We start from the raw sequence: 27,469 nt of genomic DNA, 5'->3' as shown, positions 1-27,469 counted from the left end.
TAAGAAGAATGGCCCTCTTCCCACAGATGTTATTACTACCTCTGAGGGTTCAGAGCTTGAGGTAGTCACCTCATACAAGTACTTGGGAGTATGGCTAGATGGTGCACTGTCCTTCTTTCAGCACATATGAAAGCTGCAGGCTAAAGTTAAATCTAGACTTGGTTTCCTCTATTGAAATCGCTCCTCTTTCACCCCAGCTGCCAAACTAACCCTGATTCAGATGACCATCCTACCCATGCTAGATTACGGAGACATAATTTATAGATCGGCAGGTAAGAGTTCTCTTGTGCGGCTAGATGTTCTTTACCATTTGGCCATCAGATTTGCCACCAATGTTCCTTATAGGACACATCACTGCACTCTATACTCCTCTGTAAACTGGTCATCTCTGTATACCTGTCGCAAGACCCACTGGTTGATGTTTATTTATAAAACCCTCTTAGGCCTCACTCTCCCTATCTGAGATATCTACTGCAGCCCTCATCCTACACATGCACCACCCGTTCTGCCAGTCACATTCTGTTAAAGGTCCCCAAAGCACACACATCCCTGGGTCGCTCCTCTTTTCAGTTTGTTTACATGTTTGGTGCTGCTACCATGTTGTTATGTTGTGTTGCTACCATGCTGTGTTGTCATGTGTTGCTGCCTTTTTTATTATAGTAAAAAAGAAGAAAAGGATTATCCGGAACATACAATATACTTGCAGTGAAGCCACTCAACAATTACATCATATCAGTCATCCAGCAGACTCTCATTCAGAGCGACACATCCAAGCATCCAGGGTCAATGCCCTGCTCAAGCGCACGTTGACAGATTTCCCACCAGGCCAAAAAAAGTACACCCGAACCCTTCCAAGATCCCCCCCCCCTCCCACAGTAACCCAATAGCTGTCCCTCAACCATCCGATGCCAGCCCCCCCCCAAGAAGAAAAATGTATTCCATTCCTCACCCCCAAAAACCCTCCAATGCACCAACAACCAAGATAATGAACTAAAGAGAACAAATAGAAAGACTGAAGAAAACAGCTAACAACAATGCAAAAATTATAAAATCAAAGGACAACAAAAATCACAATGGCGATGCCAACTGTACATGTTTGTGTGCATGTCTGGCACTATTACATGTATGTGTGTGTTCATCTATGCGTTTATTTGAATGTGTGTGTGTGTGTGTGTGTGTGTGTGTGTGTGTGTGTATATGCACGTGTACAGATACCTGCACCACATTAGCCTCAGGCAAAATGGCATTAGTTGAAAAAACACTGCCACTCAATGTCATTGAGATTTTTTGTGTGTTGCTGCCTTGCTAAGTTGTCTTAGGTCTCTATGTTGTGTTGTCTCTTGTTGTGATGTGTGTTTTGTCCTATATTTATATGGTATTTATTTATTTATTTAATTTTATCCCAGGACCCCGTCCCCTCAGGAGGCCTTTTGGTAGGCTGTCATTGTAAATAAGAATTTGTTCTTAACTAACTTGCCTAGTTAAATTTTAAAAAATGCAGCACTCCATAACTCTCCTTGGTCAAATAGCCCTTACACAGCCTGGAGGTGCGTTTTGGGTCATTGTCCTATTTAAATGATAGTCCCACTAAGTTTAAACCAGATGGGATAGCGTATCCCTGCAGAATGCTGTGGTAGCCATGCTGGTTTAGTGTGCCTTGAATTCTAATTAAATCAGACAGTTTCACCAGCAAAGCACCATCACACCACCTCCTCCATGCTTCACGGTGGGAACCACACATGCGGAGATCATCCCTTCACCTACTCTGCATCTCACAAAGACATGGAGGTTGGTACAAAAAATATCCAATTTGGAGATCAAAGTACAGATTCACACAGGTCTAATGTCCATTGCTCGTGTTTCTTGGCCCAACTCTCTTCTTCCTATTGGTGTCCTTTTTAGAAGTGGATTCTTTGCGTGAAATCAGGCCTTCATGGTCGAATTGCTGCAGTCCCCTCTGAACAGTTGATGTGTCTGTTACTTGAACTCTGAAGCATTTATTCGGGCTGCAATTTCTGAGGCTGGTAACTCTAATGAACTTGTCCTCTGCAGCAGAGGTAACTGGGTCTTCCTTTCCTGTGGTGATCCTCATGAGAGCCAGTTTCATCATAGCTCTTGATGGTTTTTGCAACTGCACTTGAAGAAACTTTCAAAGTTCTGAAATGTTCCATATGGACTGTTGTTTCTCTTTGCCATAATATGGGCTATAACAGCTCAAATTAGCAATCTTATGTTTACCGCCCCTACCTTTCCCAACACAACTGACTAGCTCAAATGCATTCAGAAAGAAATTCCACAAATTAGCTTTTAACAAGGCACACCTGTTTATTTGAAATGCATTCCAGGGGATGACCTCATGAAGCTGGTTGAGAGAATGCCAAGATAGCGCAACACTGTCATCAAGGCAAAGTGTGGCTGCTTTGAAGAATCTCAAATATAAAATATATGTTGATTTGTGTAACACCTTTTTGGTTAGTACATGATTCCATATGTGTTCTTTCATAGTTTTGATGTCTTCACTATTATTCTACAATGTATAAAAGTAAAGGAAAACCTGTGAATGACTAGGTGTGTCCAAACCTTTGACTGGTATGGTACGTATTCAGAACCTTTTAATGATTACTTTGTTGAAGCACCTTCTGCAGCGATTACAGCCGTCAGTATGACGCTACAATCTTGGCACACCTGTATATGTGGGGAGCTTATCCAATTCTTCTCTGCCGATCTGTCAGGTTGGATGGGGAGCGTTGGGGTACAGCTATTTTCAGGTCTCCAGAGGCCCTGAGTGCTCTGGAGGAGGTTTTCATCAATGATCTCTGTACATTGCTCCGTTCATCTTTCCCTCGAACCTGACAAGTCTCCCAGTCCCTGCCGCTGAAAAATATCCTCAGAGCGTGATCGCGCCGCCACCATGTTTCACCGTAGGGATGGTGCCAGGTTTCCTCCAGACGTGACGATTGGCATTCAGGCCAAAGAGTTCAGTCATGGTTTCATTAGATCAGAGGATCTCTTTTCTCATGGTCAGAGTCCTTTAGGTGCCCTTTGGCAAACTCTAAGCGGGCTGTCATGTGCCTTTTACTGAGTGGATTCTGTCTGGCCACTCTACCATAAAGACCTGATTGGTGGAGTGCTGCAGAGATGGTTGTCCTTCTGGAAGGTTCTCCCATCTCCACAGAGGAGCTCTGTCAGTGACCCATCGGGTTCTTGGACACCTCCCTGTCCAAGGCCCTTCTCAGATTGCTCAGTTTGGCCGGGTGGCCAGCTCTAGGAGGAGTCTTGGTGGTTCCAAGCTTCTTCCATTTAAGAATGATGGAGGCCACTGTCTTGGACATATTTATTTATTTTTTCTCCCCAATTTCGTGGAATGCAGTTGGTAGTTACGGTCCTGTCCCGTACGGACATGGGAGATGTGACGGTTGAGAGCTGTGCAATCTCCGAAACACAACCCATCGAAGCCGGACAGTTTCTGGACACAATGCCCGCTTAACCCGGAATCCAGCCGAACTAACGTGTCAGAGGAAACACGGTACACATGGCAACCGTGTCAGCGTGCATTGTGCCCGGCCCGCCACAGAAGTCACTTGTGCGAAATAGGACAAGAACATCCCTGCTGGCCAAAACCTCCCCTAACCCGGACGATGCAAAGCCAATTGTGTGCCGCCCCATGGGTCTCCCAGTCGTGGCCGGCTGCGACAGAGCCTGGACTCCAACCAGGATCTCTAGTGGCACAGCTAGTGCTGCGATGCAGTGCTTTAGACCACTGTGCTGCTCCGGCGGCCTTTCTTGGACTTTTAATGCTGCAGACATTTTCTGGTACCCTACCCCAGATCTGTGCCTCAACACAATCCAGTCTCTGAGCTCTACGGACAATTCCTTTGACCTCATGGCTTGGTGTTTGCTCTGACATGCATTGTCTTATATGGGACATTTTTATATAGACAGGTGTGTGCATTTCCATATCATGTCCAATCAATTGAATTTACCACAGGTGGACTCCAAGTTGTGGAAGCGTCTCAAGGATGATCAATGAAAACAGGATGCACTTGAGCTCAATTTCGAGTCTCATAGCAAAGGGTCTGAATACTTTTATGTTAAGAAATATTTATATTTAGGATTTTTTTTATACATTTGCAAAAATGTATAAAACTGCTTTTGCCTTCTCATTATGCGGTATTGTGTGTAGATTGAGGAAAAATGTAATTTAATACTTTTTTTAAATAAGGCTGTAGTGTAACAAAATGTGGAAATGGGGGAAGGGGTCTGAACACTTTCTGAATGTACAGTCCAGTCGACACAGTTGTTTAGAAGCTTGGCTCGGATCGAGTACAGGAAAGTGCCAGATCAGCTTTTTGGGCATTTGGCTAAGAAACTCCCCACAGATATCTGCATCGCTTGCATCATCATGAGATTTCTCTTCAAGAGACAGACGGGGAGAGGGAAGCGCGGAAGAGAAGAGCAGTAGAACAGAGTGAGAGATTTTTATTTTATTTTGTCAAAGCCTCAGGGCAGATTGATTTGTCGAAAGTGACGCACACATTCGTGAAATATTTATACCAAACAAAAGAACGCCAGAGCGTATCGCTATTCATTATCGGAGCACATGTGCTTCGAGCGTGTAAAGGCTTTATCATATGTACCCTTGGAAAGCATTGCAGGGGACAAGGCTGATTTATAACATGCGCGCACACACAAATAAGCAAGCATGCGTGTACCCAAAAACACACACAGATGTGCTTTTCAAGAACCTCAGGTGGCTGTCAGTGGAGCTGGCTGACCGGTTTAATGCTCTTTGGCTGATCACAGATCACAGCCTAGCTAGTAACGTGTGTGTTTGTCTGTGTATGTTCACATACGCGCCTCGTGTCTCTAGGCCTACAGTATACTGCCTTTATGTGTGTGTGTCAAGCTGCCTGTGTTCATCTTTAGGGGCAAGTGTGTGTGTCTAGCCAGATCTGTGTGAAACAGTATTTCTCTCGCCTGGGGGTCTGAGGATACGGCTTGCCAGCCTGCCACTCAGACTGGAAGCTCCAGACCACTTTGTCAACTCCGTCCCGCTCTTTCTCTCGTCCTCTCCCTCCTCAATCCCCTCTTCCCATCCTCCTTTATCCCTGCAATCCTCCTTTCTCCTTCCATCCAAACCCTTGTTCATTCTCTTCTGCTGCACCTCCTCACTCTTCTTTCCCCACTCTGGTTGTGACTGTGATCTAAAGGCAGCAGCATGCTTCAGTTCGTCTGGCGACATGGCGAACCGAACAAGTGTGCTCGCATACTTGAAAAACAATAAAAAGCGGCAATCGCATTGTTTGTCCAATTTGAGACACCGTAGCCAGTATACACTTCCTCAAAATAGGCAGACTTAATGTAAGGTAACTCGAGAAATCTGTAATTAACGTTGACGTTTTTGCAGAGAACATCTTAGTCGCACAATTTTGAATCTAACTATGTTTGGTGCAATATTTCTCAATTACAAAATGGGCATGAAAACAAGTCATCTCTCGTTGAATGACGACGAATACTTTGAGGAATCCATCACCGACAAAAGGGTTGACTTTGGCTCCAAACTTCAGCTTGCCTTTAGAAACAAATATCTGCCCGAACAGCCCAAAAAAAACGAACCTAACTACAAAAACATCAAAATGTTGCCATACTACAATGTATGCACAAACTCTTCCGAACCGTTTCGGTTGGGAAGAATGTGGATGCCCTTCACGCGCACACACAGACTGAAATGGGCAAAGCACAACAAATCAAATTAAAGTTTATTTCTCACATGTGCAGAATACAACAGGTGTAGACCCTTACACTGAAATGCTTACTTACGGGCTCTAACCATCAGTGCAATTTCAAAGAAAAATAAATAAAGGTATTCGGTGAAAAATAGGTAAGTAAAGAAATAAAAACTACAGAGAGAAATAACAGTAGTGAGGCTGTATACAGTAGCCGGGTAGTCAGGCTGATTGAGGTAGTATGTACATATGGTTAAAGTGAGTATGCATATCTGATAAAAGGAGTAGCAATAGCGTAAAAGAGGGGGTGGTGGGTAGCGGGACACAATGCAGATAGCCCGGTTAGCCATTGTGCGTGGGCACTGGTTGGTCGGGCTAATTGAGGTAGTATGTACATGAACGTATAGTTAGTGACTGCATATATAATGAACAGTGTAGCAGTAGTGTAAAAGAGGGGGTGGGGGGTACACAATGCAAATAGTCCTGGTAGCCATTTAAATTAGGTGTTCAGGAGTCTTATGGCTTGGGGGTAAAAACTATTGAGAAGCCTTTTTGTCCTAGACTTGGCACTCCGGTACCGCTTGCCATGCGGTAGTAGAGAGAACCGTCTATGACTGGGGTGGCTGGGGTCTTTGACAATTTTTAGTGCCTTCCTCTGATGGCAGGCAGCTTAGTCCCAGTGATGTACTGGGCCGTACGCACTACCCTCTGTAGTGCTTTGCAGTCGGAGGCCGAGGAGTTGCCGTACCAGGCAGTGATGCAACCAGTCAGTATCCTCTCGATGTTGCAGCTGTAGAACCTTTTGAGGATCTGAGGACCCTTGCCAAATCTTTTTCGTCTCCTGAGGGGGAATAGGCTTTGTCGTGCCCTCTTTGATTGTCTTGGTGTGTTTGGACCATTCTAGGTTGTGGGAGATGTGGACACCAAGGAACTTGAAGCTCCTCAACCTGCTCCACTACAGCCCCGTTGATGAGAATGGGGGCATGCTCAGTCCTCCTTTTCCTGTAGTCCACAATCGTCTCCTTAGTCCTGGTTACGTTGAGGGATAGGTTATTATTCTGGCACCACCCGGCCAGGTCTCTGACCTCCCCCCTGTTGGCTGTCTCATTGTTGTCGGTGATCAGGCCTACCACTGTTGTCATCTGCAAACTTAATGATGGTGTTGGAGTCGTGCCTGGCCATACAGTCGTGGCTGAACAGGGAGTACCAGAGGGGACTGAGCAGGCACCCCTGAGGGGCTCCAGTGTTGAGGATCAGCGTGGCTGATGTGTTGCTACCTACCCTCACCACCTGGGGGTGGCCTGTCAGGAAGTCCAGGATCCAGTTGAAGAGGGATGTGTTTAGTCCAACATGTTGGTATTACAGACTCATGTTGAAAATGTCAGTGAAAACACCTGCCAGTTGGTCAGCACATGCCCGGAGCACACGTCCTGGTAATCCGTCTGGCCCCACCTGTTTAAAGATCTTACTCACGTCGGCTACGGAGACCTTGATCACACAGTCGTCCGGAACAACTGATGCTCTCATGCATGCCTGTGTTGCTCGCCTTGAAGCGAGCTTAGAAGTGATTTTAGCTCGTCTGGTAGGCTCGTGTTACTGGGCAGCTCGCGGCTGTGCTTCCCTTTGTAGTCTGTAATAGTTTGCAAGCCCTGCCACATAAGAGCGTTGGAGCCGGGGTAGTATGATTCAATCTTAGCCCCATATTGATGCTTTGACTGTTTAATGGTTCGTCGAAGGGCATAGCAGGATTTCTTATAAGCTTCCGGGTTGGAGTCCCGCACCTTGAAAATGGCAGCCCTACTCTTTTAGCTCAGTGTGAATGTTGCCTGTAATCCATGGCTTCTGGTTGGGGTATGTACGTACAGTAACTGTGGGGGTTGATGTCCTCGACACACTTATTGATAAAGCCAGTGACTGATGTGGTGTACTCCTCAATGCCACTGGAAGAATCTCGGAACATGTACCGGACTGTGATAGCAAACAGTCCTATAGTTTAGCATAGAAATGCTTCTGATTTGCCACTTCTTGCACACTCCTCTATAGCCTGTAGTTGTTCATAATGATTTGATCATAGCCCGTATGTTTAGAAGTGTAGATGGATACCAAGGTCATACACATCAAAAGATATGGTATGACAATTGCTGACCATTCAACCTCAGCTTTTTCCCCTCACACTTTCTCTCCTCCCCCTCCCTCTGTCTTTATGCTCTCTGTTTATCGCTGTGAAACCAGGCGTCAATAACGTTGGTGCTGGAGTATATTATCGGAGAGCTGACGCGAATATCAATAGGCACAACAAAATAATTTAGCCCTTTGTGTTAAGCCCTAGAGGACTGTTTTTTTTCTTCCCTTTGCTCGTGAAATCCACTTAACTTGTTTACTCATTACACCGGTTATCCATGGAGGCTCCAGTAAATCGAATGGGAGATTTCTGTGATGTTTTGCTCATGAAATCTCCACAAAGCCCTTTTCATAAGTAGTGATTGCGATTTAGGTTTTTATTTAGCTCAGAATAGATTGAGTGTTTTTTTCTAGATCTGTTTATCAATCACGGTCTCTCTCCATGCACACGTGTGTGTGTGTGTGTGTGTGTGTGTGTGGGGGGGCAATTGTGATTCAGCATATGTAGGCCTCGTTTCACCTGACACGGCCCATTAACTTTTTTTAATTTTCTCACTGGCCCGAACATAATTTTTACTGCCCTGGACATCAGGTGGTTTATAATGCATTAGGGGTAAAGCAAGGCCTAACTTGACATGCTTTCTCTATATACAGTGCCTTTGGAAAGTATTCAGACCCCTTGACTTTATCCACATTTTGTTAGGTTACAGCCTTATTCTAAATTTGAATGAAATCTACACACCATAGCCCGTAATAACAAAGCAAATTTTTTTTGTTGACATTTTGACTAATTTGATTAAAAATAAAACCCTTTACTCAGTACTTTGAAGCACCTTTTACAGCCTTGAAGTCTTCTTGGGTATGACCCTACAATCTTTCTATTCTTTATTTAACACTGATCAAATATTATCTCCAAGTGTAAGGAAGCTCTCTTGTTTCTAATAAATTTGAAAACACTTCCACTAATATTGGAGTAACGTGTTCCGGGAAGGTTTTATATAATTCATTAATGTACCATCAGAACCGGAATATTTTATTGTTTTTGAGTACATTTATGTTATAGTCATTCTGATATCTACTTCTGGGTCTATCTAGTTCTGTCACTGCTGAGCTTGTCAAATGAGGGAGGTCAATGCCTCGGAGGAAACCTTGTAGTTTATTAGGCTCAGGATATTTTTCTAAGTCTGAATAGAAATTCTCATAAAACTCTGCAATGGTTGCTGATATATCCTGGGGTCTTGTGACAAAGGGTGTATTGACATCATTTGATTTAACCGTTTGAATGATAGTAGATGCCTGTTGTTTCCTTTACCAGAAAGAAAGTAAACGACCATGCTCTGTTCCCGTTCTTATAATAGGGTTGCTTTAGAAATCTCAGAAAGGACATTACGGGCCTCCTTTTAATTGTATGAGGATCGTTGTTCATGCATGGTTTCCAATCTCTCAATGTCATCTTCACATTTCCTGTGTAATTTAACTTTTTTTCCCTTGCTGATGCATATGAAATAGTACACCCTCTCAATATCGCCTTCCCTTAGAACAGAATGTGAAACATCAGGTATTTGGTTAAACTCTAAGCACTGATCAAATTCTGAATGAATAAACTGCCCAAATTCAGCTTCATGAAGTTGTGAGGTGTTCATCCTCCAATGTTGGGTGTGAATTTCTCTCCAGGTCCCATACAGCCAACACTGGCCCATGATCAGAGAGTAATGTTCAAGATCTTGCATTCTACATTTCTATATGCTTCTGTTTTTTTGGCATAAAGAAGTAGTCCATACAAGAAGAACATTTTATGGAGGTGGGAGTAAAACGCAACATCTCTTCTTTTAGGGTTCAAATGTCTCCACACACTCTACTAGACCCAGTACCATGAAGCCATTTCTTAAAGCACGGGTCAATCTGGATATGGGTGCTCTAGAGGTGTGAGCCTAATCAGTACCGGATAAAATGTAGTTATACTCTCCTATCAAAAACAACCCCTTTTTACGTTATCAGAAATCAAATCCAACTCGGGTTTATGAAAATTCTTCTGATCTTCATTAGGAGCATGTGCTGTACATTGATCCTTGAGACTTTCGCTCCTGCAATGGAACCGTTCAATAATATTGATCTCCCTTCCTTATCTTTTACTCCATGTAAAACACATTTGGTAGGTCTGTGTAGTAGAATAGCTGCTCCCCTTCTCCTCCCAGAACTATGTGATGAGAAAAACACCTGATTTAGCCCAGGTTTTTATTGAGCTTGAGGTGCCCACTTGTGCAATAGATTTTTATTTAATATTTGAACTTTAATTGGCCCATGGATGTCTTTCACATTGTAGGAGATGACCTTCAGACCCATGATTCTGCCTTAATGGTTACAACTATCATCTCCATTTGTATTGTATAGCTAACATAGGGGCTCCGTGTCTTATGTCTCATTGCAACAATTGTAATTTTTTTCTATTTTTACATTTAAAAGATAATGAACACAAATGTTTCTTTAGTCCTAGTTACCTTCCAAACACTGTTTTTTATATGTTTTGCTTCCAACATATTGACCCAGATTCTTGCAGGCCCCCCTTTATTAAACCCAACAGCAATCACTAATATGGTTATAATTGTGTACTCTATAGTTGACTGTTGGGGAAAAGGGGGTCAGGTGTAGCCAAGACATCCTAAGAGTCTGTCTGGAACTGCATAAAATTGACTGCAGCTTGAGATCATGCGATGACTTATGTCATGTTAATATGATAGCTGAGTGAGAATGAGGCCCCTGGAGGTCAAGGCACATGCCCTGCGTGCCCGGTCGGTATTTGGCAATGATTACTGCAAGTCTCGATAGCTGGATAGACTAACTACCAAACAAAAAATTGTTAGCTGACGTGGCTAACGGAGTGAATGTCAGTGACTGACATTGCGAGAGAAAAAAAGTGTCATGCACAAACCGATTTCAAAATTGCACCACCTTGTGTATTCTACTGTTCCTACTCTTTATAGTACAGTGGTTTAAGTTGATACCCTGACTGTGTTCCAAAGAAAACCCAAATGGTTTGGTCATGTGCCCCTTGGCTGCCCCGGGCAAGAAAGCTTATGCCTGTTTGTTACAACACATTGCTTGTTTCACAAAGGAGCAACAAAGTTCTATCACAGTAAGAGTCCATGTTACCGCAGAAACAGACTCAACAGCATGAATTCCCAGCCGTCCCATTTTCAGTCAGCGGTTTTGTTCTCCAATAATAAAAAACACATATGATCCCCCCCCCCCCCCAAAAAAAGTGACTTATTTTCAGTCTTTATCCATAACTGCCCTAAATTGCGCGCACTTACTTTCCCCCGGCACCGGTGCCGTGCTTACTCAATCCGATCGCAGCACTGTTTGTTTGTGTCTAATCAGAATGTGCTTCGCAGAGAATGCATACCTATTCGTTTCACACCCCAACACCCCTCGCTCCTGAACCAGGGGGATGCGGTGTGATATTTATCATTCTTCACAATCAGATTACATGTTGAAGATGGTATAATTACAGCTTGAGCTGATTAACGGGCAAGCTATAATTAGGACTGGAAACTGCGAGAGAGACCGGATGAGTGTGGTGTGAGAGTATGCCTATATATGTACAAGAGCAGGTGTGTGTGTTTGCTCCTCTGCAGTGTAATATTGCGTGGCGTAAAGCTCGCTGCCATTGGACTCTGGAGCAGCGGAAACATGTTCTCTGGAGTGATGAATCACGCTTCATAAATCTGGGTTTGGCGGATGCCAGGAGAACACTACCTGCACAAATGCGTAGGACCAGCTGTAAAGTTCAGTGGAGACGGAATAATGGTCTGGGGCTGTTTTTCATGGTTTGAACTAGGCCGCATAGTTCCATTGAAGGGTAATTTTAACGTTACAGCATACAATGACATTCTAGATTCTGTGCTTCCAACTCTATGGCAACAGTTAGGGGGAAGGTCCTTTTCCTGTTTCAGCATGACAATAACTCGTGCACAAAGCAAGGACCATACAGAAATGGTTTGTCAAGATCGGTGTGAAAGAACTCGACTGGCCTGCACAGAGCCTTGACCTCAACCCAATTAAAACACCTTTGGGATGAATTGGAACGTGGACTGGGAGTCAGGCCTAATCGCCCAACATCAGTGCCCGACTTCACCAATTCTCTTGTGGCTGTATCGAAGCAAGTCCACGCAGCAATGTTCCAACATCTAGTGGAGGCTGTTATAGCAGCAACGGGGGAGGGGGCCCAACTCCATATTAATGCCCATGATTTTGGAATGAGATGTTCTCCGAGCAGGTGTCCACGTACTTTAGGTAATGTATTGTATCTAGCCGACAAACATTTAAGTTGTGAATTCCATACTGTAATTAGAACACCTGGCGCATGCTGCACAATAGTGACGCACAAGGTTCCGGTCTCTTCTTTGTGTGCTTCTAAACAAACACCACATGACTTGGGACTACCGATAAGCTTCAAAATGTAAAATTGTGACGGGAGAGAAAGATTGCGTTCTGCATTTCACCTGATATATTGCACAAGTTGACTGCAGGTATTTACTTAAAATAACTACAAATATTCTAATGTATAAAAAAAAAAAACTTCAACGAAATAGTTGACCGTATTTGGAAAAAGCATCCGATTGCATTTTCCAAATACCCCGGTATACAGCCCAAGCCTAGTGTATGCTTGTGTAGATGTGTGCATGTGAATGTTGGGTGTGTACTGTGTGTGTGTGTGTGTGTGCACAGTGAAAACCTTTTGGTGTGTTTGGGTGTTCACACATTTTCAATTGAGCCCATTCACCACCAGTGGTGTAGAAATCTCCTTAGTTGTGACACAACTCATCATTCCATTGGTGCTACATGCAAAAATGGAAATACAATTGTATTTGTCACATGGGCAGAATATTACGGGTTTAAGCTTAACTGTGAAATGCTTAATTATGGGCCCATCCCAACGATGCAGAGTTAAAACATAATAGTAAAAATAAAAATAGTAACACAAATATAAAACACACCATTTAGCTATATACAGGGATTACTAGTACCAGATCAATGTGCAGGTGGATAAGGTATTTTAGGTAGATATGTACATGAAGGCAGGGTAAGCTGACTCGGCATCAGGATGGATAAAATAAAGAAGTGTAGCAGCAGCATATGATTAAGTGTGTGTGTTGGGTCGGTGTATGTAGTGAATGTGTGTTTTGTGTGTTTTTTATATATATCTATACAGTGGGGCAAAAAAGTATTTAGTCAGCCACCAATTGTGCAAGTTCTCCCACTTAAAAAGATGAGAGGCCTGTAATTTTCATCATAGGTACACTTCAACTATGACAGACATTTTTTTTTTTTATCCAGAAAATCACATTGTAGGATTTTTAATGAATTTATTTGCAAATTATGGTGGAAAATAAGTATTTGGTCAATAACAAAAGTTTATCTCAATACTTTGTTATATACCCTTTGTTGGCAATGACAGAGGTCAAATGTTTTCTGTAAGTTTTCACACACTGGTGCTGGTATTTTGGCCCATTCCTCCATGCAGATCTCCTCTAGAGCAGTGATGTTTTGGGCCTGTTGCTGGGCAACACGGACTTTCAACTCCCTCCAAAGATTTTCTATGGGGTTGAGATCTGGAGACTGGCTAGGCCACTCCAGGACCTTGAAATGCTTCTTCCGAAGCCACTCCTTCGTTGCCCGGGCGGTGTGTTTGGGATCATTGTCATGCTGAAAGACCCAGCCACGTTTCATCTTCAATGCCCTTGCTGATGGAAGGAGGTTTTCACTCAATCTCACGATACATGGCCCCATTCATTCTTTCCTTTACACGGATCAGTCGTCCTGGTCCCTTTGCAGAAAACCAGCCCCAAAGCATAATGTTTCCACCCCCATGCTTCACAGTAGGTATGGCGTTCTTTGGATGCAACTCACCATTCTTTGTCCTCCAAATTGAGAATCGGCTTCCTATTTCGCAACAAAGCCTGCCAAACACCCTCGTAAAACTGACTATCCTACCAATCCTGGACTTCGGCGATGTCATTTACAAATAGTCTCCAACACTCAGACTGCATCCAATTTGCTGAGTAATCACAGTGCCACCTGTTTTGTCACCCATATACTACTGCGACCTGTATGTTCTCGTTGGCTGGCCCTCGCTACATATTTGTCACCAAACCCACTGGCTCCAGGTCGTCTAAGTCTTTGCTAGGTAAAGCCCCGCCTTATCTCAGCTCTCACTGGTCACCAAGGCTGTTGAGATCCACCCGTAGCACACGCTCCAGCAGGTATATTTCACTGGTCATCCCCAAAGCCAACCCCTCATTTGACTGCCTTTCCTTCCAGTTCTCTGCTGCCAATGACTGGAACTAATTGCAGAAATCACTGAAGCTGGAGTCTTATTTATCTCCCTCACTAACCATAAGCATCAGCTGTCAGAGCAGCTGTCCACAGCCCATCTGTAAATATCACACCCAACTACTTCATCCCCATATTGGTATTTATTTATTTTTGCGCTTTTGCACCCCAGTGTGTCTACTTGCACATTATCTTCTGCACATCTTATTACTCCCGTGTTAATGCTAAATTGTAATTATTTCACGTCTATGGCCTATTTATTGCCTTACCTCCCTAATCTTGCTACATTTGCACACACTGTACATAGATTTCTCTATTGTGTTATTTACTGTACGTTTGTTTATCCCATGTGTAACTCTGTTGTTTTTGTCACACTGCTTTGCTTTATCTTGGCCAGGTCACAGTTGTAAATGAACTTGTTCTCAACTGGCCTACCTGGTTAAATATAGTGGAAAAATTAAACTCGGAACAGTCATTTAAAGTTTAATATGCGGTCTTAACGGCACATTCGTTGAATTTGGAGCTGTTACAATAACACCATCATGGTTTGTTGGAATACGGGCTTCTGTGTTTTCCAATGAGGCAGTGTTATGTATGCACTGAATGTACAATGGTGTTATACAAGGCTTGCTCATCCTAACTGGCACTGTTTCCCCTCTCTCGCTCTCTCTTCCGCTCTCTCTTCCGCTCTCTCGCTCTCTCTTCCCCTCTCTTGCTCTCTCTTCCCCTCTCTTGCTCTCTCTTCCCCTCTCTTGCTCTCTCTTCCCCTCTCTTGCTCTCTCTTCCCCTCTCTTGCTCTCTCTTCCCCTCTCTTGCTCTCTCTTCCCCTCTCTTGCTCTCTCTTCCCCTCTCTTGCTCTCTCTTCCCCTCTCTTGCTCTCTCTTCCCCTCTCTTGCTCTCTCTTCCCCTCTCTTGCTCTCTCTTCCCCTCTCTCGCTCTCTCTTCCCCTCTCTCGCTCTCTCTTCCCCTCTCTCGCTCTCTCTTCCCCTCTCTCGCTCTCTCTTCCCCTCTCTCGCTCTCTCTTCCCCTCTCTCGCTCTCTCTTCCCCTCTCTCGCTCTCTCTTCCCCTCTCCTGCTCTCTCTTCCCCTCTCTCGCTCTCTCTTCCCCTCTCTCGCTCTCTCTTCCCCTCTCTCGCTCTCTCTTCCCCTCTCTCGCTCTCTCTTCCCCTCTCTCGCTCTCTCCTCCCCTCTCTCGCTCTCTCCTCCCCTCTCTCGCTCTCTTTCTCTCAGTAAAAGCAGAGAACTACAGAGAAGTAGCTTCCAGCTCTCACCCCTTTTGCACGGTAGGTCCACTTTTTTATAATTTTATCCTACCACTGATTAGGGTAGGCAGTGTTTACCCCACTCTGCTCAAGAGTTGGCTTGCCTAGAAGTATCTTTATCTCTCCTTTATTTACAGAGTGTGGTGTCATCAAGATAATGTCTCTTTTGCAAAACCGACAGACTTTTGTATTCCTATCACAGCGCCCAGATAATGTTAAGTGCTTTGGATGTCATGTTGTGCCTGCTGTTTATTGGGACAGAACTAGTAACAACTTTGCAAAACATCCTCCCCCCCCCTCCTAAATTTCCTTAGGGGGTTGTGATTGGGTCATGTTTTCCCCACTGCACCCCGTGATAGTTTCCACTGCCGATGCACCATCACACCCTTACTCGATCGATCATGGCTGACCACGGTTGTGTGTGTGGTACATCCCTGTCTCTCGGCGTTTGTGACGTGCACCCTGCACTCAATTGCTCCATTGCGTCAAGTGCAATCAAGCTGTGTGTACCAGAACAGATCGTGTAATGATAACATGCCATTCTTGGGTTACTCTCCATTTTTGTGTGTGTGTTTTACGCTCACGTGTGGATATGCACCCGAGTGTGACTCGTAGGCCTTAAACACTCGGTGTGTTTTTTTTTTTAATGTCGGAGGCTCTCCGGTGTGAGAGAATAGAGGTCTGGAGTGTGTCCCGTCCTACGGCAGAAACTACACACATTTGTCTGGCTACCCAGACTCCTTGCTCTGGCCAACCGCCCTGGCCATGGACGTTACTTTCTAATCCGCAATGGGGCTGGGTCTGACGACCCTGACCCTTCTCCGAATTCGAACCCACTCGGGACTGTCTGATTGGACCAGAAACTGATGGGTTGGGCCAAAACACATTTGGGTAAGGTGGCGGTTTGAGAATACCATGCCCTTTGTGCCCCTCGTGACCACAAATGACTTAAATGATGTCAGTCTGACTAAAGTATGTAGCGTCAGAGCAGCGGAAGAATTTAATGTGAGTCGTCAGGCTAACGCATCACATGGAGCATGTATTTGACCTTGGCGAGAGTGGGGGCATCAGGGGAAGAAGGGAAATGGTGTCCTTTCATCCCCCTCTCTATCAAGAGTAAGAAGAGGGGAGACCGAGAGGGAGAGTGTGGATGGAAGGTAGAGATGGATATCATTTCCCCATCTGATGCCCTTACACCTCTACACGGGTTGTGCGCTCTCCTAATAATGTTTCTTGGATATCAGTGGTTTTAAAGAAACACTACTCTTGAGTAAATTTGAAATTCACTACTAATGTTTGGCAGCTAAATACCTTAGAACTATCTAAGTTGTGCCAAATAAGTACTCTCCAGCTCAAGGCTACAGCTATGCATTTGGTTTGCTAAGTTGCTAGTTAAGTGTTTAGCTTGCAAGATAACACTTCTTGGTTACGGCAGAGATAATTGATCGCTTCCTGGATCCTGGGAGTACCCTTTTGAGATATTTGTTAAACTTTATGAACTGGTTGTCTGTCCTTGCCATTGGTTTGTTCGCTTGTGCTTGTTAGCATTTAGTTAAAATCCTCTATGGGAATTCCCTAGTACGTCATTTTTAGTATTTTATACATTTGGATAAAAACAGCGCCTCTTTGTATGCACTGCCGGTAATACCGTTTAACCTGGTATGGTACAGGAATGGTATGAAGGTATAAACATCTAGACATCACCCAACCCTACTGGTGAGGGCATTTATGTGCATGTGCGTGTGTAAAGCCTGCAAACGTGTGGCTGTATAGCAGGGCTGTTTAATTCCAGTCCTAGGTGTCCAGAATAGAGGTCGGCCGATTTTATGATTTTTCAACGCCGATGCCGATTATTGGAGGACCAAAAAAAGCAGATGCCGATTTTTATATATGTATTTGTAATACTGACAATTACAACAATACTGAATGAATACTTTTATTTTAACTTAATATAATACATCAATAAAATCAATTTAGTCTCTAATAAATAATGAAACATGTACAATTTGGTTTAATTAATGCAAAAACAAAGTGTTTGGAAAGAAAGTAAAAGTGCAATATTTGCCGTAAAAAAGCTAACGTTTAAGTTCCTTGCTGAGAACATATGAAAGATGGTTCCTTTTATTCCCAGGTAAGAAGTTTTAGGTTTATAGGAATTATAGAACTATTTATCTCTATACCATTTGTGTTTCATATACCTTTGACTTTTGGATGTTCTTATAGGCACTATAGTATTGCCAACCTAATCTCGGGAGTTGATAGGCTTGCAGCCATAAACAGTGCAATGCTTGAAGCACAGCGAAGAGCTTCTGGCAAATGCAGGAAAGTGCTGTTTGAATGAATGCTACGAACCTGGTGCTGCCTACCACCGCTCAATCAGACTGCTCTATCAAGTCATAGACTTAATTATAATATATCACACAGTTTCCGGATTTGACCATATTAATGACCTAAGGCTCGTATTTCTATCATTTCAAAAACAAAATGTTTATTCTTTCAGTGAAATACGGAACAGTTCCATATTTTATAGAACGGGTGGCATCCCTAAGTCTAAATATTGCTGTTACATTGCACAACCTTCAATGTTATGTCATAATTATGTACAATTCTGGCAAATTATTTACGGTCTTTGTTAGGAAGAAATGGTCTTCACACAGTTCGCAACGAGCCAGGCAGCACAAACTGCTGCATATACCCTGACTCTGCTTGCACAGAACGCAAGAGAAGTGACACAATTTCCCTAGTTAAAGAAATTAACAGGCAATATTAACTAAATATGCAGGTTTAAAAATATATACTTCTGTATTAATTTTAATAAAGGCATTGATGTTTATGGTTAGGTACACATTGGTGCAACGACAGTGCTTTTTTCGCGAATGCACTTGTTAAATCATCACCCGTTTGTCGAAGTAGGCTGTGATTCGATGATAAATTAAGACACCGCCTCGATTCTGGCAAGCAAGATAAACTAGTAATATCATCAACCATGTGTAGTTAACTAGTGATTATGTTAAGGACAAGCAAGATAAACTAGTAATATCATCAACCATGTGTAGTTAACTAGTGATTATGTTAAGATTGATTTTTATAAGATACGTTTAATGCTAGCTAGCAACTTACCTTGGCTCCTTGCTGCACTCTCTTAACAGGTAGTCAACCTCCCACGTAGTCTCTTCATGTAGTGCAATGTAATCGGCCATAATCGTCTACTAAAAATGACTTGAAATTCTGATGAATCGGTCAATCTAGTCCAGAACACTCCTTATTGAAATTATCTACGAGGTAGAAACCAAAAAAGACTGCTCAAGCCAATCCGGACTGGAATTTGCTCTGATGTACAGTAGATAGTGACTTCGGAAAGTATTCAGACCCCTTGACTTTTTCCACATTCTGTTACATTTTAGAATAAGGCCGTAACGCATTAATAAAAAAATCCTCAATCTAAACACAATACCCCTAATGACAAAGCAAAAATATGTTTTTAGAGATTTTTGCAGATTTATTACAAAATAAAAAACATACCTTAAATGAGACTCTTAATTGAGCTCAGCTGCATCTAGTTTCCATTGATCATCCTTAAGATGTTTCTACAACTTGGTTAGAGCCCACCTGTGGTAAATTCAATTGATTTGGACATGATTTGGAAAGGCACACCTGTCTATATAAGATCCCACAGTTCACAGTGCATGTCAGAGCAAAAACCAAGCCATGAGGTTGAAGGAATTGTCCGTAGAGCTCCGAGACATGATTGTTTATTTATTTAAATTTTTTTACCTTTATTTAACTAGGCAAGTCATTTAAGAACAATTTTTTATTTTCAATGACGGCCTAGGAACAGTGGGTTAACTGCCTGTTCAAGGGCAGAACGACAGATTTGTACCTTGTCAGCTCTGGGTTTGAACTTGCAACCTTCCGGTTACTAATCCAACGCTCTAACCACTAGGCTACCCTGCCGCCCCATTGTGTTGAGGCAAAGATCTGGGGAAGGGTACCAGAACATTTCTGCAGCATTGAAGGTCCCCAAGAACACAGTGGCCTCCATCATTCTTAAATGGAAGAAGTTTGGAACCACCAAGACTCTTCCTAGAGCTGGACACCCGACCAAACTGTGCAATCGGGGGAGAAGGGCCTTGGTCAGGGAGGTGACCAAGAACCCGATGGTCACTCTGACAGAGCTCTAGAGTTCCTCTGTGGAGATGGGAGAACCTTCCAGAAGGACAACGATCTCTGCAGCACTCCACCAATTAGGCTTTTATGGTAGAGTGGCCAGACAGAAGCCACTCCTCAGTAAAAGGCACATGACAGCCCGCTTGGAGTTTGCCAAAAGGCACCTACAGCCTCTCAGACCACGAGAAACAAGATTCTCTGGTCTGATGAAACCAAGATTGAACACTTTCACCTCAATGTTCTGGAGGAAGCCTGGCACCATCCCTATGGTGAAGCGGTAGCATCATGCTTTGGGGATCTTTTTCAGCGGCAGGGACTGGGAGACTAGTCAGGATCGAGGGAGAGATCCATGATGAAAACCTACTCCATAGCGCTCAAGACCTCAGACTGGGGCGAAGGTTCAACCATCCAACAGGACAATGACCCTAAGCACACAGCCAAGACAACGCAGGTGGGGACATGTCTCTGAATGTCCTTGAGTAGCCCAGCCAGATCCCGGAATTGATCCCGATCGAACATCTCTGGAGAGACCAGAAAATAGTTGTGCAGCAACGCTCCCCATCCAACCTGACAGAGCTTGAGAGGATCTGCAGAGAAGACAGGAAGAAACTCCCCAAATGCAGGTGTGCCAAGATTTGTAGCATCATACCCAAGAAGACATGGGGCTATAATCACTGCTGAAGGTGCTTCAACAAAGTACTGAGTAAATAGTCTGAATACTTATGCAAATGTTTCTTCCCGATTTTTAAAATTTGCCCAAACTTCTAAACCTGTTTCTGCTTTGTTATTATGGATTGAGTAAAAAAAACGTCAATACATTTTAGAATGTCTGTAACCTAAATGTTGAAAACGTCCAGGGGTCTGAATACTTTCCGAAGGCACTTTACATAAACAATGTGTCTTTTAAGCTTGGCGTGTCCTCTCCTACTCCAGGTATCTCTCCCTTGGAGCAGTGGTTTCCAACCTGTCCTCAAGCTTTTGGTGGTCCCCAGGACAGAAAAGGTTGGGAACCGCTGCCTTATGGAGCTTTTCAGCCCACTCCCTAAACCCTACCACCCCCTCTCGTCTCCACATCCAGTCACCGTGTCCTGTCACTACATCACCAGTTACCAGAAAGGGCAGCCAAGGACGTGCTCACCGCTAGCCAGGCTAGCAGAATGTCAAGCACAGCAGGGATAGCCCAATGCAATCTGTCCCTGCCGGAACCCATGTCAGGCCAATACAAATCACAGCCGGCTCTCTCTCAACCTGGTGTTCAAGTCTCACAATGATCCCAAACCTGTCATATGTTGGCAGTGGCACAACAGAGTACACATCGTGTAGGACAGGGTTGTGGCATTATGGTTTTTGCCATTTTTTGATACTAACCCTTGGTTTTGATTAGTATGTCAATAAATTATTATTTTTATCATTACATCCACAGGTTTTTGTCATGAGTGATATTGGTAGTGCTATTTGGAAGAAAATCGTTTTTGTGAAAGAATGTGTGTTTTAGACAGACGTTGAGGGGAAAAGAAAGGGAGAAGACAGAGTGAGAGGGGATGAAAAAGACAGAAGGCGAGTTCAGACGAAAGATTGCTGTGCACTGGGGGAGATGGTGACAGCATGACTTGGGGCCAGACGGTGCTGTCATACGTGTGTGTGTGTGTGTGAGTTAAAAACATGTTGTTAGTGTTGCAAAATATTTTTCAAGGAAAGTTGCTTTTGGTTGCTCCATTCGTCGCTCGATGATCATTTCGTCATAACATTAATATATAATTTATGTGTATGCTGTCCCTCACGCTCATGCAATGAGCAATTCTACAAAACAAAACTAAATAGAATGTTTGAAGGAGGAACCGATATTAAATAATTAAGCAGCATACAAAAAACGTATCATGTTTTAGAAAATATTTTATTTATGTATTGTTATTTATTGGGGAGCTGTGGTGTCATTTAACAAGGAACCAACCAATGTAATAACTTCACTCGCTTCAGCATTGGGGAGAGGACCTAGAGGTTAGAGCGGAGAGGGGCAGGGGAGGGAGCGGAGAGGGGCAGGGGAAGGAGCGGAGAGGGGCGCAAATGACGGGTGCACACACAGGCAGCAGCCGGAGGAAGCTGAGCCGTGGAGGGGGAGCAGACTGCAGAGCAGCACAGCTGAGCTCAGCCGAGCGGTCAACGCAAACAGGGAAGTTGCTAAATCAACCAAAAGTCGCAGAGGCAGCCTTAAAAAGTAGCTACGTTTGTTGCTATACTCTTTTACCAATACAAGTCGCTGGAGGGTCTGAAACTGTGCCAAATTTAGCGACAAAGTCTCTAAGTTGGCAACACTATGTTGTGTTGTTTTGATAGTACTAACCTCAAACTAGAAAGGGATTGCAGCTTTTAACAGGTGATTTTAACGTTTAACGGGATCAAAATTAAACACTGCAACAGATTGTTCCCTACGGGAGATGATTACACATGGACAAATGCATGCACGCACGGGCCAGTGTTTCCGTTTAGAAAATTTGGCGCTGGACAACGTGACCGGTAAGATTTTAATTTACCCGACATTTGACAAATTTACCCGACATACATATGCATTAGATGCGTAATGCATTATGGTGTCCACCCAAGGTGCTCAAAATCCATTTTAGATTATTGTAATGCATTTTTACCAGAATACAAATTAGCCTGTGAAGTTTAATAAAATAAAGTTGAATGTTCTTATACCAACGTGACCGGTTTTATTGAGAAGCAAAACATTACCGTTTGCAGGGTCATCCCAGCTATTAATCATTTATTTTAATTTTTTACATTTAGCCTAGAAGAACAGCCGCCTATACGGTAAAACACAACTAAAAAATATTATACTTGTGTAATATAATTTGCTAAAGATCTGTCCTCTAGACTATTTGTATGAACATTTTAATAAATAACAAAACACAGCTGTTTTCAAACACTATCTAGGCCTCTAATTTAAATTTAGCCTAGGCATGAACATTTTAATTTGACTGTCTAACACCAGGACTGGCGGGTTATGGCTAGAAGGGATCCAGCTTTTGTCAAATGAATGTCAGATTTGACTTTGTTGCAGGTTAGGAGAATTTATGCAGCAGGTTATATTATACATGACACTATGTTGATCTTTCCTAGGGCGGCAGCAGAACTGCTAGGACCAGGCCTGACAAACACAAAAATGATCCTCTAATTTCAATTAAAACTTTAAAAACTCTAACTTTATGTGTAGACCATACCATGAACTGCTTACTTACAAGCCCTTAACCAACAAGAAAGAGAAACTCAAGAAAGAGTTAAGAAAATATTTTCAACAAAAAAAAGAATTAATAAAAATAACACAAAATAACAATAACGAGGCTATATACAGGTGGTACTGGTACCGAGTCAATGTGTTAGGGGTACAGGTTAGTTGAGGTAGGGGTGAAGTGACTTGTGTTTGAGGAGGATCTTGGCCTGCTCAAAGTGAGCCGCTGCTGTTGGGTAGTTAAAACTGTCCAACTCCTTGGAGCAGCTTGCAATGCGCATCAGCTTTGTTACTTTGTCCTCAAGAAACGGAAGATGTCTTGAGGCTTGTCTGCTCTGTTTTGGAGAAAGAATCACCTTTCGGCAGGCACACTGGAAATGGAGATAATCGACACAATCTTCCCCATTTTTCCCAGTCAGAGTACACTTTGCTGAAGTCCCCTATGAGGACCTTGCGTCTGTTGTGCGAGTATAAATAGAAACGCACACACCCGACACTAATTTCCAAGCAGCTTGAGCATTTATTAGCCTACGAAGCATACAGTGCCTTCGGAAAGTATTCAGACCCCTTGACTTTATCCACATTTTGTTAGGTTACAGCCTTATTCTAAAATGTATTAAATTGTTTGTTTTTCCCCCCTCATCAATCTACACACAATACCCCATAATGACAAAGAATAATGTATACAGTGGGGCAAAAAAGTATTTAGTTAGCCACCAATTGTGCAAGTTCTCCCACTTAAAAAGATGAGAGATCCGTGTATATTAGTGATGCACCGATATGACATTTTTGGCGGATACCAATATCCAATATTTTCTTGCCCCAGAAAACGATACTGATATTAAAAAATGTTGCAGCCTTTTAAGCATTCTAGTACAGTTAAATAGTTAACATACACACATGGATGCAGCGGTCTAAGGCACTGCATCTCAGTGCAAGAGGCGTCACTACAGTCCCTGATTCAAATCTAGACTGTATCACATCCGGTCGTGATTGGGAGTCCCATAGGGCGGCGCACAATTGGCCCAGCATTGTCCGGGCCATCATTGTAAATAAGAATTTGTTCTTAACTGACTTGCTTAGTTAAATAAAGGTTACACACACACCACACTGACAAAAATGTATTTTGTTGGCATTTACATATGTCCCCATTACCAGTAAAACATAATCAAAACCTATTTCTTTCACTTACTTGCTGTGCTGTTTTCATTTGTTCAGTCGTTTCATTCTCAACCAGGTTTTCTATGGAACGCTGTTTGGGTCTTTGCGTGTCAAAAAAGATGCACGTCAAATAAGCTTGTTGACCTATCAGGACCTGAATATGACTGATTACACATTCATTACACTGTCACTCACAATGATTCATCTATGTATGCTATGATGCTGGTAAAGTTGTCTCACACACCTACAGTGCTGGTCATTAAAAAAAAAGCTAGCTAGCTCATAGACTCAAACAATGTAGTTCTTCCCCAAAAACATGGCAAAACGACAATCTGTTTCAGTAGCTATACTTAGCTTGCTAACTATATTGCTAGCTGTCATCTAAAATAACCCTAATTTATAAAACTGTTCTTATTTGTTTAATGGTGGTCGGACCATTAAGCTAGTCACAATAAGAATTAGCCACAATAGTGGACTTTGCGGGTAGCCTTCAAAATAAAAGTATGGCATAATTCTACTATTTGTATTCATTTGCCTCACTGTTAATGACATACTTTTATTTTGAAGGCAAACCGCAAATTCCACTACTGTGCCTAATCCTTATTGTGGCTAGCTTCACAACATATCCAGTCGAGCCTCACTAGCCAGCTAGCTGGCTGCTTATAACGTTATCTTTGGCAACATGGTTAAGTAGCTGGCTAGCTATTTATTTTCATGAACTGAAGTTCAATTTCAATAGGCAAACAACAAGTGGCAACCTAGCTAATACTTACTCACAAGGATTCATAAATCATTGCTAAGAATAATGAAAATGACTGCAGTTTCTACAGGTCATTGTTTTCAGGCTGGTTGTATTGGTGCTAGCTGGGTACCAAGCTATAGCTAGCTACCCCAGAAGTTGCGGTCTAACAAGTGATGCTTTATTACCAACGCGGTATTGCAAACACAACGTTCGGTGTTTGCTTGTTTGCAGATTTTTTTTATACAGCTTTTACAGTGCTACTGTATCTTTTTTGACATGCAAAGACCAAAACGGCGTTCCATTGTATGTATGTCATGAAGATAATAGCAGTGACACTTACTGTGTAACTCCGGTAGGGCAGCAGGGTAGCCTAGTGGTTAGAGCGTTGGACTAGTAGCCGGAAGGTTGCAAGTTCAAACCCCCGAGCTGACAAGGTACAAATCTGGCGTTCTGCCCCTGAACAGGCAGTTAACCCACTGTTCCTAGGCCGTCATTGAAAATAAGAATTTGTTCTTAAATGACTTGCCTGGTTAAATAAAGGTAAAAAAAAAAAAAGGGCAACTTCTGAAAAATAGCGCACTTTGTAGTGTACCGGTGCTTGACCAGTTGGTGAAATATTGGCTTTAATGGGTTTTGCCTTTTTGAGTTGTCTCGCTGAAATTCTGTTACTCTTTCAAATGACTGCTCGACTTGTTGAATGCTAGGTTAGGAATGCTGTGTAGCACGAGTAGCGCAAAATTTTAACATTGGTTTTAGCTACTATCGGCCGATTCCGATATGTCCACTGATATATTGTGCATCCCTAGTGTGTATACTTTCTGAAGGCACTTTATTTGCCTTTGAAGTTGGAACACATTGACTGGTATTTCCATTAATGAATAAAACGCATTATTTTACAATGAAGTTCTATATTTTTTTTTTATTGTGGTACAACAATTTTATTTATTGGCCAAAAAAAAGAAAAGGAAGGGATTCCAAAAGCCGACATTTACCGGCTAACGGAAACCCTTGCGTGGGCACACAGACGTCCACCCACATCTGCTGGCTACCAAACACAGTCAAACACATACCACCTTCTCCACAGGTTCTTATTTGGTCCAGCAACAAAAATATGAACTAAGGTAGCGTTGACTTGTCGAGACAAACCCACGGACAGCGTTAATTCATGGATCAATTCAGGCTACAAGTGTAGGCATAATGACAATTGCCAAATGTCATTACATTTTTGGTGTTTAAACACATTTATTTCCATTAATCATTCCCTCTATTGTGTTCCTCCTATTTCTCTCTGCCCTACAGTGGCTTCAGAAAGCATTCACACCCATTGACTTTTTACACATGTTAAAGCCTGAATTTAAAATGGATAAAATTGAGGTTTTGTGTCACTGGCCTACACACAATACCCCACAATGTCAAAGTGAAATGATGTTTCTCAACACCAAAAAACAATGCTGAAATGTCTCGAGTCAAGTATTCAACACCTTTTTGTTTTAGATAGCCAATAGTGCCTTCAAAGTATTCATACCCCTTGACTTGTTACAGCCTGAATTCAAAATGGATTAAAAAAAATATATCTACACCCAATATCGTAAAATGCCAAAGTGAAAATGTGTTTTTAGACATTTTTGCACATTTATTGAAAATGAAATCTCTCTTACATAATTTTCACCCCCCTTAGTCAATACATGTTAGAATCACATTTGGCAGCGATTACAGCTGTGACTCTTTCTGGGTAAGTCTCTAAAAGCGCTGCACACCTGGATTGTACAATATTTGCACATTATTCTTTTAAAAAATGTTCAAGCTCTGTCAAGTTGGTTGTTGATCATTGCTAGACAGACATTTTCCATTTTTGCCATTACATTTTCAAGCTGATTTAAGTCCAAACTATAACTAGGCCACTCAGGTTATCTTGGTAAAGCAATTCCAGTGTATATTTGGCCTTGTGTTTAGGTTATTGTCCTGCTGAAAGGTGAATTTGTCTCCCAATGTCTGTTGGAAAGCAGACTGAACCAGGTTTTCCTGTTTTCCTATCCAAAAACAACTTCCTAGTCCTTGCCGATGACCAGCCTACCCATAAAATGATCCAGTCACCACCATGCTTGAAAATATGAAGTACTCTGTGATGTTATGTAAAAAAATATATATATATATTTATAATTTTCAATCAATTTGAAAATATGTCTATACGTTTTTTCACTTTGTCATTATGTGATATTGTTTGTAGATCGGTAAGAACAAATATATATGTAATCCATTTTAAATTCCGGCTGTAACACAACAAAGTTTGGTTTCAGTTAAGGGTTATGAATTGTTTCCGAAGGCAGTGTATTTAATGTCTCCATTTTTCATTTTCCAAAAATGGTCCTCGATATTCAGACGCTCATTGACTGTCTAGCTTTTTATTTTATGTTTATTAAAAAGTTTTTTAAAAACTCTAACTGCCCTCGGGGCCGTATGCCTGACAACCCTGCCACAGAGTATCCAGGAGCAATACATGAAGAGCGGGGAGGTTGAAAGCAAGAGAGAGTGCCCCAGGTGATGCACCACACGGCCCGGAGCTTCCGCGAAGCACATTAGCCGCTAACCCAAGCCCTGGTCCCAGTGGATGGCCAGCCGCCATAGCTGCCCACTAGGCTAAAAAAAGGCACTGGTGACTAATACAAAAAGAGCCCCAGCAACATGACCTCATTTTCTGTTCACGTCAAAGCAGTGCCTCCGCAATCAA

General features: G+C 42.7%; 1 protein-coding gene across 7 annotated transcripts in view; it reads left to right on the top strand.

The window, feature by feature from the left end:
• The window catches only part of LOC109865600 (double-stranded RNA-specific editase 1-like), a 183,011-nt gene that overhangs the window by 51,055 nt on the left and 104,487 nt on the right, over positions 1 to 27,469 (top strand). For 5 of the 7 annotated variants that reach the window (XM_031793961.1, XM_031793949.1, XM_031793965.1 and 2 more), the window contains exon 3: positions 15,411 to 15,463. The exons of the other annotated variants lie outside the window; for them this stretch is intronic. The gene's annotated coding sequence lies outside the window, so the exon portion shown is untranslated. The remainder of the gene's footprint in view (positions 1 to 15,410; positions 15,464 to 27,469) is intronic. 7 annotated transcript variants of the gene reach the window in all.

This window comes from Oncorhynchus kisutch, linkage group LG2 (genome assembly GCF_002021735.2).
Source record: "Oncorhynchus kisutch isolate 150728-3 linkage group LG2, Okis_V2, whole genome shotgun sequence".
NCBI classification, from domain to species: domain Eukaryota; kingdom Metazoa; phylum Chordata; class Actinopteri; order Salmoniformes; family Salmonidae; genus Oncorhynchus; species Oncorhynchus kisutch.
The sequence above is the reverse complement of the archived record's forward strand: the minus strand, read 5'-3'. Positions and strand labels throughout refer to the sequence as shown.